We start from the raw sequence: 12,940 nt of genomic DNA on the forward strand, positions 1-12,940 counted from the left end.
GATTTTTGATTGGTTGTTAATATTTAAGCGTATTGCTAAATACGCGCCATGTGATTGAGGTACTTTGCATGTACGAATGTGTGAAAGCGCAATATATGTAACGGTATGCACGGTGGGGTTAGGATTGCAATAAAGAATAGTATTCATAACCTATTGTCACTGGCATTACTTGCAATCATTTGAGATCACTTGAGATTATTTGCGGATTTAAATTTTTTGTTGCCTACTGGAAATCCTGAAGGTAGGAAAGATTATTTTTTCTAGTACTTTTGTCACATATACTTAGTCCCTCTGCTCTAAAGAAAATTAAATTTTTTATTTCTTAATCTTTATTAGGCTATAAGTATATTAGACGAACTCGTTTTCGGGAATTCATAGAATGCTTTGAATATGGATTCCAACATCCTATTAGCGTTTATTGGCATACGATTGAAAAAGTGGAAAAAGGCGAAGCAAACGCTTCAACACCGGAAAATTAGAAAACTGAATATATTGAAACTCATTGCACTATGGAGACTTTTAGTAGAGCGTGAAGAAAAAGAAAGGCGAAGAATGGGTTCGCCCAATATTCACACAATTTCGAAGATATTTACAAGGAGCAAGTGACAACCTGGTCAAAGAAATGGAGCTACAAGACCAGGAAATGTTCAACAATTACTGTAGAATGTTTACAGAAATGTTTGATCAGTTGCTGAGTATAGTTGGGCTTTTCCGAAAAAACAGATTGTTGTTCGAGACCCAATACCGGCTCGCACACGGCTTCTGGTGTGTTTGCGTTACTTAGCCTCCGGTGACAGTATGACCTATGACGTCAGCGATGATGTCCTCACGGTCTCGCCAGCCGTGGAGGAGCGCGCTGTCGCTTGTTCTTACTATTAGGTCTCCTTAAGCACTCTCCAAAATCGCGATCAGACCCTCAGAAACCCAGATGAAAGCTCGACCAAAGAATTCCTCCTAGGGTGAGCGCCAGGTGCGATTCCTCGCACCACGATACACAAAACGTAATTCTTTCTCAGGCGTGAGTCTAATCGAGGAATCGTAGTTGGAAGCAGAGAGGGAGCGTAGCGCAATTAACACATTCGATTAACAAGAAACAGAAAAATATATTTAAATAATGCCGATAACAGGTGGAAGAAGATAGGCGTGTTCCACGGCGACCAAGTAGAATCCGAGCAAGCGTCCCGTGTCACCCCACGAGCGCGATACTCATTCCGTCGCCAAATTGCACAGCAATTCCAATCAGTTTCGTACATAAAGAATTCCCGACATAAACCGCAACGAACTCTACCATGTCACTCGAACGCGAGATAACCGAGCACAGTTACTCCCGACGAAACGCACGAAGTTACGCACTTACAACTAACGCCAATTACTTACAAATAACGCGACAGGATTAATACCGACGAACGCAAAAAAAATATTCACTGACAATTAACGCAAAAGTTAGTACCGACAAACGCAAGAACATCTACTTATAATTAACGCGAACATAATCGGAAACAATAACCGTGAGACACTCGCACGCGCGAGAGTAACTTTCTGAATTGACCGCGGATCGCCCGATCACGCGAGTCCCGAATGACCGCGAACCTCCCGATTACGCGAGTCCCGAATGACCGCGAATCTTCCGATTACGCGAGTCCCGAATGACCGCGAATCTCTCGATTACGCGAGTCCCGAAAGGGCAAAACTCAAAGGCGCCCGTCGCCACGGCGTGATCACGTGATGCTCACGAAGAGCTCGTCCCGCTACGCATAGTATCCTCCACGTGAACGATTTTTACAACGCGAATCCTTGCAACATTCTCACAATTCTCACAGGATTGGCTCTGAGGAGCGGGGCGTGTCGGGCTTGGTCGGGAAGCGGGTTTGGCTGACGTGCCGGGCCTGGGCGAGGTGAACCGATCGGCGTTCTCGCGCCGGTCCCGGGGATCCGAGCTCGGTCCCGTGCCTTGGCCTCCCGCGGATCTTCCTTGTTGCGAGGCTTCCGTGGCGGCGCGAGCCGTCGTGGTCGTCCTCTTCGGCCGCCATTCAACGCTTAGCTCAGAACTGGCGATACGATTATACGAACGAAGACTACACAATTACACGCACGCTGACTGTCGGCGGCCGTACGCTCGAATTCCTAAGACGGGCACTCGCGATCACTTTCCCGTATGGGCCCTCCCGCGGTATTTCTCGCTCGATCTGTTACCTGACGATTTCCATACTTCCGCGGCACAACGCGACTCCCGGGAGGGCCAGGAGGGCCTGTATATAGCGAAGATCTTACTTTGAAGAGGCGTGAGCAGTGGCCTTACAATTTCTCTCTCGATCCGGCAGCTCGTCGTTCGGTTCGCAGGTCTGGATGGTACCTTAGCGGCGGCTCGCACGACAGTGATCTTCCCTCGGCCCGGCGGGACCACGCTGGGCCCGCGCGTGCCCGCGCGCCGGTGTCCCTAGCCCGTTCGGTGCTGGCACGTTGGCGATCTCCCTAGTCTCGCGGCGATCGCCGCGCCTGCCTAGAGCGCCCCTCTCAGCTGCGTTCCTCCGCCGGCGGCAGTTTCAAATTGTCGCCTACGTGAGACCGGCTGTCCAGGCCGCGACTCATCGCCCGGTTACTCGACGGCCAGGCTGGCCGGGCCATGGCTTGTCGACCGGTAGCGGTACCCCGGTGGTGGCCCCGTTCCTCGACGGGGATCTTCTTCGGGGCGTCCCCCATTTCGGGTCCCCCGTATTCGGGCTGCAGTGCTCTAGTGCGGGCTGATCGTGTGCCTTGACAGGCCCTCTGCTGTTCCGGCTGTGGGCTCTAGCGTGACCCGTCCGTCGGCCGTCCGTCCTCGGAAGCTTCCGGCTGTCCACCTGAAAGTCCCTCGGTGCGGCATACGCCGTTACAAAATCCCGTGCCCTGGCCATCTGCTCCGCATCCGCTCGCTACCTGTAAGTCTCGCCAGAAAATCTTAACCCTAACCTCAAATAACGCTAGCGCTCCGTCCGCCTCGGGCAGAGGCACCATCCCTGACGCCTCCCTCGGCCGAGCTCCCATCCCGTCCTCGGAAGCTTCCGGCTGTCCACCTGAAAGTCCCTCGGTGCGGCATACGCCGTTACAAAATCCCGTGCCCTGGCCATCTGCTCCGCATCCGCTCGCTACCTGTAAGTCTCGCCAGAAAATCTTAACCCTAACCTCAAATAACGCTAGCGCTCCGTCCGCCTCGGGCAGAGGCACCATCCCTGACGCCTCCCTCGGCCGAGCTCCCATCTGGGTCGAGGGACGTGACATTTGTCACGTCACAGACCTCAATATGCTACGCATTTAGAATTGGAGTAAACACTGTTTCAAAAATTGTTTCTGAAACGTGCGAGGTATTGTGGAATTGTCTCCACGAATCTGTAATGCCACCAATGAACAAAGAGGATTGGTTGAGAATCGCAGATGAATTTGAGAGAAAATGGAATTTTCCACATTGTATAGGTGCAATAGATGGCAAACACATTGTGATTCAGGTGAGTTCTTTTTTTCAGAATTTATTTGTTATTTGTTTATACTGAGAAGTGCTAGAAGATTAATCCGTGATAAACATTTCGGTAATTATGCATAAAAACACCCCACCCGCCAATGACCTTGACCTTGAAATATGTTGCCAAGATCACCCTCCTGAGTGACCTTTAGAACGTTTTAGCCGGCGGTCGTTATTCGTTAAAAAGTTATTAAAAAAAAAGACTTAACGAGTTACAGACGCGTCACGATGATAGTAATGGTTCTAGCGGTGACAGTGTGGCCCGTGATCCTCAGTTTATCACCATACCGTATGTTAAGGGTCTCAGTGACAGTGTTGGCCGTACAATGCGCGATGCAAAATTCAGGGTTCTCCTTACCATTCCGAAGAAATTAGATTGCATTATTCGAAGGGGAAAGGACAAGCTACCGTATCTTAAACAGACTGAGTTGATATATAAGATTGATTGTGCGAATTGTAATGCTGCATATGTGGGCCAAACAAAGAGACACCTAGAGACACACATAAAAGAACATTTCTGTGATATTAGGAAAAATAGTGACAATCATTCGGTTCATTCGGTTCACAACAATCATTAGTAAGCACCGTCTTACGCACAACCACAACTTTAATTGGCAACAACCGAAAATTTTGTATAAAGAGAGACAATTCAAGAAACGAGAAATCTCAGAAATGTTTTTTATTAAAAAATGTGATAACCTCAATTTATCAACAATTTACTGCTTTAAATGTTGTGTTTTGGTAAAGCAGCGACTTTCTCGCTGCTTGGGGGGCGTTTAAGCGTTCCCCGGATTTGCGAAAATGCGAAACGTGACTCGAAGGACCAGAGGAGGTGTGTATCGTCTCCCCAAAGCGAATTAACGAATTAAGCGAAATGCGATTCACCGTTCGGGAGGCCGTCGTCTCCTGGAGAATTCGTCTCTCTAGCAAGCTTGTGGGCAGCATGCAAGGCAGCAAGGCAAGCAAAGCAAGGCAGGCAGAGAAAGCGATCGCACTTCCGGAGAGCGAGCTCGATGTGGCCTCTCGGATGCTCGAGTGTGCACGTATAGCGTGTGCACCCCGAGACGTCGTGACGATGAGCCGTAATGATGAAAGGTGTGTCCTCTCAGAATACTTGACGATGAGTGAATCGTGTGCCCGCGGCGCTGGAAAAGTGTCGCGAGCGAGTACTTGCTCTTTCCTCCTGCGGGTGCCCTCGTGGGGTGAACGAGGGCAGCACCGATTGGTAAGTCGCGAAAATATCGATTTTATGCGTCGATCGCGATCCGCCGACGTTTCGCGCGAGTCACCGAAAATACGTAAAAATTATAGGTACTAGAAAAACTATTATATACAGCGAATACAAACATAATGTGAGACTAATAACTACAATATATACAATGTGGCGAGCGCCAAACACTCGCGAAATAAAGTATTCTTTACTTAAAAAAAAGACGTAATATTAGTCATTTATGCCTCTCAATACTTAAAATAACTGCTATATTTTTCAAACTTTTATTGTTAATAACTTTTTAATAAAAAACGACCGCCAGCTAAAAACTTCTGAATGTCACTTAGGAGGGTGACCTTGACAACATATGTCAAGGTCAAGGTCATTGGCGGGTGAGGTGTTTTTATGCATTTACCAACATTTCTGTTTGCTTTTTAGGCACCACCGCATAGCGGGTCGGTATATTATAACTATAAAGGGGCTCATAATATTAGTTTGTTAGCAGTTTCGGATGCCAATTACTGCTTCACACTAGTCGACATTGGAGTCGAAGGTAGACAAAGTGATGGAGGTATCTTTGCGAACACAAAGTTTGGTCAACGTTTTGAAAGAAATGAAATAAATTTGCCACAACCGAGTGAAATAGAACCTAGCGGACCCCCTTTACCATATGTGTTAGTGGCAGATGAGGCATTCGCACTGAATCTGTATATGATGCGACCGTACCCTCGAAGTTACCGATTAACTCGTCAGAAAAAAATACTTAATTATCGTCTGAGTCGAGCGAGAAGAGTGATCGAAAGTGCATTTGGAATTCTGGCGGCACGATGGCGAATCTATCGGCGGCCAATAATCTCGTCCATTTCCACTGCAATGAACGATTTGACGATAAAATCAAATTTCATAAGTGTATTAACAAAAAAAAATGTTTTGATCAACGTAGCGTAGGCACGAAAAAAATTATACGACTACGGACTATTTTACGCTTGTACATTGCACGGATTTTTTGGCACAAAATCTTTGATTAAAAAAAAAACACATATTCAAAGGTGTTGGTTTGATGATGATGTGGAATGAGCGCGACCTATCGAACATTTTCAAACGTGCCTTTTGAACAGTTACGTTGATCTCGATCGTCGGAATCTTGATTAAAGCAACGATCTTCCATTTCACCTAGCAATGTCAAAAACTGTATTTCTAGTCTGGCTCTGTTTCGATATGGCAGTTTTCGCATCCCTTCTTCCAAGCGGATAAGAAATCCGTCCAGCGGATCAATCGGTTGTGTTGCTGGCTCATTTCCGCCTCTTATGGCTTCTATCAAAGCTTCTTGCAAGGCAGCATTATTTTTTTTTCTAAAACACGAACGCAAATATGTCAACGTACATTTTGACACTGAAAATGTTTCTTTATGACACACATTAATATTGTTGCGCTCGCCGTGTCGCTCGATCACTCACAGTCACTCACTCGCTCGCACTCCCGACGCTCGCGGAAATAAAGGAGACACTGCGGTATAAGGAGAACAAACTTAATGTTTATTAAAGGCTCGCGATACAGAGAGGAGCGTGGACCACGTCCGCACGGTCCAGCAGCTCGAGACAAAATCTACAGCTGTTTCTTATGAAATCAATAAATCAATAAATTAACAAATCAACAAGCTCGTTGCCAAAGACATTTCCGAAAAGACGGCTCGTCGCACGCTTCAGCTCGGACTCGAAGCATACCGGGCGGCACGCACGCAACACTGCCCCCCTTCTTCAGATTGTCGTCCCGACAATCAGGGAGGCAGCTTGCTGCAACTAGGGAAGCCGCTGACTGGACGGTTTCCTGCTTTCCTCGTGCTGCTGCACCGAGTTACCGAGCCCCGTCCATCCCAACTTCCACAACAGGTCCTCTTCAATCATGCGATTCCAGGGTACCGGGACGGCCTCCTGCCCTACCCCGGGCTGCCGCCACAGGTTACCGGGCGCCGTCCTCTGCTTGGTCCCAACCGCACTCCGGAGCTTCTTCTTCTCATAGAGCTGGCCAGGCTCCATGACGAAGACTCCGCTTGACCCCTGCCTTCCGCCGCCGGTGCTCTTCTTTCCTCCTGAGTCTTGCGCGCTTGGGTCTTCTTTTTTCGGGACCAGAGGGGGAAATCTTCCGTGGACCCATCGCTCTAAGAGCTGTCTGTCCCCTGCCTCGGCATTCGCCCTAAGTCTCACGGGAAAACCACGGTCAAAAACCGTGAGAGAGGCAGTCCAGAAAGGTTCCCCAGGAGAAAACTGTAATTCCTCTGTCGCCATACCTTTTCCGTTTAATGTTAATTTCTGCAATAAAACATTTAAAAACGCAGCAAAATCGAACAATTCTAAGAATACAAGATTTATTATCTAAAAATCTATTAACACAACAACGTCTGCGCGGGTCCGCGCCCACGCCTCCGAGTCGGCGCATAACATTAGCTCTGCCGCGCGCGTAAACCGGAGCCCGGGCTTCGCCTGTCGAGCCAGCCCCGATCAACCCGACAGAAGCTAGTTTTCCTGTTTCTGCGCGGGACACTCCGAACGGAAGTGCCCAGTTGCCCCACATCCCCAACACTCCTTTGTTTTTCGGCGTTCATTTTGGCCGGAACGAGGCTCTCCCGGCGTAGTGTTTCTTTTTTCCAAAAAACAATTCTGGTTTACAAATTTGAGCGTCTTCGAACGCTCAATCGCTATTCTAAGTGACGTTACTCCTTCGACTTGAAGGGTACGCTTCACAAAACCGTCGGTCAACGCGGCGACTAATTGAGAGCTCGCAATCTTATCGCGAACTTTATGTGAGCATTCGGGATACGCTTTCTGCGATAATCTCTTTAAGTCCGCGCCCAACGCTGCGAAATCCTCGCCCGGGCGCTGTCTCCGGTTAGTAAATTGCAGATAAAAGTTTTGTGCGAGCTCACTTTCACCGAAACGCAGTTCTAACTTTGCCTTTAATTCCGCGTAAGAGAGAGACTCGATTCCATCGGCGAACGAATCAAGCAATGAACGCGCTTTCCCCCGCAAGCTTGACGCCAATACGACCGCTTTTTCTGTCTCGCTCCATTTATTCGCAACGGCAATAAGCGTGAATTGCGAAAGAAACTCGCGTAAAGGCGCCGTCCCGTCGTACGTATCGGGCTTTAGTTTAATACCGCGAGGAATTCCGTCTCCGAACGCGTCTTCACCCGCGCCCGTCACTCGCGCCGCGCCGCTCGCGACCGCGGCTGTCTCCCACGCGTGCGCGCCCCATGTTTCCGCGCCGCTCGCGTTTCGCGCTCTCGAGTCTCCAGGCACTCTATTAATTGAGGGACTTAGCTGTGGGATATCGCTGGAGTTCGTCCCACGGAGACGATGTAGCTCCTCCTCCTGGCGGCGGAACCTCTCCGCGTATTCGCGCTCCCTTCGTGCGTGTTCCTCGCGCATCTCGCGGATCTCCCGTATCACTGCCTAAAGTGTGACGACTTCCGCCGTCATCTCCGCAGCGTCCGACTGTGGAGTCGCTATCCTGAGCCGTTTCCTCGTGGGAGCGGTCGAGGCCATCTCGTCTTACAAGCGCAGCTCGTCCTTTCGATCCCGGACGAGCCCCCAAAATGTTGCGCTCGCCGCGTCGCTCGATCACTCACAGTCACTCACTCGCTCGCACTCCCGACGCTCGCGGAAATAAAGGAGACACTGCGGTATAAGGAGAACAAACTTAATGTTTATTAAAGGCTCGCGATACAGAGAGGAGCATGGACCACGTCCGCACGGTCCAGCAGCTCGAGACAAAATCTACAGCTGTTTCTTATGAAATCAATAAATCAGTAAATTAACAAATCCACAAGCTCGTTGCCAAGGATATTTCCGAAAAGACGGCTCGTCGCACGCTTCAGCTCGGACTCGAAGCATACCGGGCGTCACGCACGCAACACTATGTAAGGAACTTAAGTAAAAAAAACTCATACTTTTTACAACAGGCGGCTCATAAACGTCGATGGAGTTTTGTACTGATTCTACAAAGATATTAAAATGTTATTTGCGCGGTAATTAAAAAAACTGAAAGATGATAATATAAATGAACAAACGTTTCGATCCTGTGGTTCGTGGTCGTGTAGGCACTCTGTTTGTAGTTGATGTCAATGGAAAGTCTTTCGTTGGTGTCGGGGTTTGTAAAAGGACGTCGATGGAATCGAGCGCACGTGGAGAAGTATTTGTAGGTGTCGGGGTTCGTGAAGGAACATAGGGGGATGCATGTGTTTGTGGAGACTTGTTGATAGCTGAAGTTGAAATCTGAAGTGTCGTCGAAGACCCAGCTATGACATCACTCTCGTGTTGCTCGTTTTGTGTGTCAAGTGAAGTTACTACTTCACTTTCATTGGCAACTGTCAACGAACTCACTGTCCTGAAATACATATATTAATGAATGGGTCACACCTGTGACAAACTTTCTTTTATTTTTGACTAAATAAGAATGATAGTTATGTAAATATTAAAAAGTAAGAACTTACGGCCGTGTTTCCAATGAATCGTCAAGGAATCTCATAATCTCGTAATATTGAAACCTTGACTTACAATTGGTATTAGCAACAGTAGCTGCCGATCCGCTGGGTATGTACGCTCGAACCTTCTTGCGGGCTTTTATGTAATTATCTCGTAAATATTTCCATCGAGCCTTAGCTTTTTCTGGACTAAGGGATCCTTAATAAATAATTTGATTTTAAAGTTCATTCTACTCATTTACATTTTAAAGCATTATATACAATAAAATAAAAGAAAAGGCTTTCTACATGTGTAAAATATACCTCGTAGTATATTTGAAACTTCCATCCATAATGCATTTTTACGCAATATAGTTCTCTCTGAAGCAGGTACATGACGGAAGTCGTAAAGCCCACGCTTGCTTCTAACTGCTTCGATCAATAGCTCGTTTAAATTTTCTTTGCCAACAACCGTTGGATTATTTTTGACTGTTAAATAATTAAACTAATTAATTCATTTAATAGAATAAAATATACATAAAGAGTTATATACAGCAATCATACCTATTGTTACGACGTAGTTTTCGTCAATGTTGATGCGGTCTACTTCTTCGATGTAATTTTTTAAGCATTCGTGATCAGTGAAGTTTGTGGTAAACCTAAACAACCACCCGCAGTATCCACATTTGTGCTAAATTAAAAAAAAGGAAATATATAAGTCAAGATGTATATGCCACAGCAGATTGCTAAAACTAGCCCAAACATGCAAATGACAGAATAATACCATAATTATCGAGCATAACCTTGAAATTATTTTGTCATACTGGCAAGTGATTACCGAATACTTCTAAGCATTGAATGGATTATTTTTAGAAACTTTATATAGAATTTGTTAGAAGAATTTGTTGACTTACCCGAATTTCATCCATTTCTTTATATCCGTCCAATCCGTCTGGTCACGAATGTTACTCTCGGCGCGATTGTCCGCAAACACACACACACATACGTCACTTCATCAGTTACGCGAGAAATTGGATTTGGCATATCGGCAATAGCGTGAAACGTGTAAAATAACTAGACAGATTTGCGTATGATAGCTGAGATGATTTGATTGGCTGACGTGGTTTGGCGTAAGTTACGTGTACGCTGGCGTACGCATCTTACGCCGCATGGGAAGGCAGCCTCACTGGAAGAATCGATAACTTAGACCCCCAAAATAAGACGGTGGGGGTGGGCCTTACGACAAAACTCGCCAATGGACAATCGTAAAAATGGATAATTATGTCTAGCTCGTCAAGGGATAGGCGAAAAACCGAAAGTTACGTTACGATCGGAAGAGAACTCCACCAATCAAATCATATTAAAAAATAATCCCGCCTCCTTAATTTTGTATAAAGATCGCGACTTTACGCACTTGGAGACACTTCCGATCCGGCACGAGATAGTTTACTTCTGAGTCCGCATACTCATCCCATTGCAGTTTTCATTTACTTATTAAAGGCAATTTTCTGTTGTTCGCCAATTTAAAATATTGTGAAAAAATTCTATGCGCGCTAAGTGCCACGAATCACCCTCACTAACGATTCGCCGAGACCTGCGGTCACCACCAGCGCCCGACAAAAATATATATTTACATATATATTTTACGTATACATATATATATGGGGCGTTCCACGCCAAATTGGACACCATTTGGCTTTTGCAACTCCGATTTTTTTGAAAAATTTTTATGTTATAGTATTGGTTAAAAGAGGCCTCCATGATTTTTTTCAAATTTTTTTGTCGAACCGTTTTCAAAATATCGATTTTTGAAAAATTACGTTACTTTTTTTTAAACGCTCATAATTTTACGAAAAATGGGCCAAATGGGACGTTTTTTTTCAAAATTTTTCTTTTTAAACACTTTTGATAAAAAATATCAAAAAAATTTTTTAAACTGTATTTTTATAAGATTTTCAAATTTTTGACACAAATTGTTAATTTACAAAAAACACGTACTGATCGATTTTCTCCAAAATTTTTTGTAAAAAGCTATCATCGATTCCACAACTTTTAAGCCTAAATTTATAATGAGAAAATGACGGGATCTATTTTTTTTCGATTTTTTAATTTCCATCTTTTATTTATCCATGCTGAAAAATATATATAAATTTTTTTTTCAGGCTTATCGGCAACAGATCATTGTTATTTATTAAAAAAAACATATATCTTTATCATTTAATAAACAAATAATCGATAATTTTTATTTGAATATATTTGAATATATTCGTCCATTTGTCTGCAGCTGTTGATCAATTCTAGGTAAAACCAATTTTGGAAACTTCGTCATATCAATACTCCGCTCAGGTATGTTTCCATGTTCATTGTAAGAGTTTTCTATAAGTAAGAAATAATGCAACAATTAGTATACAAAATTTTGTCTAATGCAATAGCATAATAAACTTGAAAGAAAAGTGGAATTTAAAAATTAAGTTGTAAAAAATTAAAAAATGGAAATATCTATAAAAATAAAAAAATAAAATTATGTAGTCGACCACACAAACGTATTTGCGTGTGTTCTTTATTAAACAATTTTAATATTCTATAAAATATATTAAAGAAAAGAAAAAGAAAAGTTATGGCATAAGTAAGCTTTTGTGTTTGACCTGCTTCGCACTATTTAAGAGTATAATTTTTTCAAGCTATTGCAGAAGAAGAAGGGCCATGTATTTTACAAGTTTCCTATCTGCATGTCTCAAAAAATTGAAGATACGTAAAAAAAATTTGGAAACTTATATTTTTTATTGTATAAACTGATTCTACACTTTAATATATGTATAATTGAATCAAGAATATTAAAACTTTGGCCTTTTTCAAAAAGTAATACCATTAATATTTAGGAAATTACTTTATATTTATATGTACAAAGACTAAATTTAATTATAAATACAAAGACTGAATTTGTAAAATTGAAAAATATTTGACGTTCTCGGATATTCGACTTTTTCTTTACAAGAACTATGTACTAGTATGCAACCCGATTTCCCTCGGTCTCGCTGGCCGAAGGGGCGCAGCTGCAAATTAGTCGTCTAGTGACCAGACTCTAGGAGGCTAACAATGTCAAATTCCTTACCGTAACTTTTGTATCCAGGATCTTTATCGATACCTTTCGATTGGGCGCCAGGTGCGATTAGAGACGCGCACCACGTCTCGACAATGTCCGTTCTTACGGCCTCAACGCAAGCTCAGGGCGCAGTTCCGCGTTATAGAGGTGGAGGTGGAGAGAGAGCGTAACGCAATCGACACACAAATAAAGCTCGATGATGAACAATAGAAACTAAATATATTTCACAAGGGAGACAAGTAAATCATAGCGGGAAACTAAGGCCAGATATCGCTCAAATGGTCGGTAGCAACGCGGTAGTCGAATTGACGGTTCAAGCACGCACGGAGCGCGTGATGTTCACGTGCGCGAGACTCTCTTCTCGAACGAGGCGTGCCGCGCGGTACTCGCGAAGCTCTCAAGCGAGCTCGGTAATTTCGATTCATATAAGCGCGACCACGCGATATCGTCAATCTGCCTCCGCCTTAATCCCCAGATCTCGAATACACAACGATTCTCATACGCACGACATAATGCCCGAAGGCGAAACGCAAACTCGCAAGTACGTAACGCTATGCAATAGTGCGCCCGCGAGACTCCCTCTCGAGCAAGCACGACGATACTTGCCCGCGCACGCGATGCAAAATATCTGTGACGCTCGTAATGCAATGCAATATGCCCGATGCGATCTCC

General features: G+C 44.8%; 1 long non-coding RNA gene across 1 annotated transcript; it reads right to left on the reverse strand.

Annotated features, from left to right (window-relative positions):
- Positions 1 to 8,771: 8,771 nt before the first annotated feature.
- On the reverse strand, positions 8,772 to 10,145 carry LOC139818075 (uncharacterized). Its single transcript, XR_011733376.1, has 2 exons — positions 9,490 to 10,145; positions 8,772 to 9,385 (listed from the first exon to the last, which is right to left on the reverse strand). It is a non-coding gene; the product is annotated as an uncharacterized lncRNA (long non-coding RNA).
- Between the last annotated feature and the right edge of the window lie 2,795 nt (positions 10,146 to 12,940).

This window comes from Temnothorax longispinosus, chromosome 8 (assembly GCF_030848805.1).
Source record: "Temnothorax longispinosus isolate EJ_2023e chromosome 8, Tlon_JGU_v1, whole genome shotgun sequence".
Lineage (NCBI taxonomy): Eukaryota > Metazoa > Arthropoda > Insecta > Hymenoptera > Formicidae > Temnothorax > Temnothorax longispinosus.